Raw genomic sequence first — 797 nt, forward strand, 5'->3', positions numbered from 1 at the left:
TTTTACAGGAGCAGAAAGCCTCGTCTTGCTCCCTTGGAGTGACTGGTAGATTTGAATCACTGTCCTTGAAGTTAACAACCCAGTTTATAATCCATTAAAATACCAGAGCGTCATAAAGATTACAGCCTTGGAAACCTCTGCTCTCTAAGGTCCCAATGTGTCAGAATTGACTGGAGACAACAGGTTTGGTTTGATTTTGCTTCATCTTTCAGGGGGCAGATTGCCAGATCTTTTCTCCATAGAGTGGCTGGTGGCTTCCAACTGCCAACCTTTTGGTTAATAGACAAGTACTTAACCACTGCACCACCAGGGACCCCTAAGACAAATCTAGGAAGACAGGAAGCAGATTACTGTGGGCTGGGGGGTAGGACAAGACTGAGTGCCTGGGCCAGCGTGGAGCAGCTGGTGGTGGGGGCCGGAGTACCATGACCAGAGCTCCTCCCCAAGCTAACCACAGAGTATTGTTTGCTCCCTCACCTCAGCCATAGGACAGAGGAGAGCTGCCCCATAGGTATTCTAGGCTGTCATCTTAGGCATCGTGGTGGTGGTGGTGTTGCATTCATTTGATGGATGGATATTGGTATATTCTTGTTGTTGTTGTTAAGTGTCATTGAGTCAGTTCTGACCACAGTGACCCTGTTATAGGGTTCTGAGGCTGTAAATCTTTATGGGAGCAGATTATCCCATGGAACCACTGGTAGTATCGAACTGCTGACCTTGAGGTTAGTAGCCCAATTTATAACCATTACGCTATCAGAGCTCCTTTGGTATATTCTTTTGTTGTTAGATGCCATTGA

The sequence above is a fragment of the Chrysochloris asiatica genome, unplaced genomic scaffold (assembly GCF_000296735.1).
Source record: "Chrysochloris asiatica unplaced genomic scaffold, ChrAsi1.0 scaffold00305, whole genome shotgun sequence".
In the NCBI taxonomy this organism is placed as follows: Eukaryota; Metazoa; Chordata; class Mammalia; order Afrosoricida; family Chrysochloridae; genus Chrysochloris; species Chrysochloris asiatica.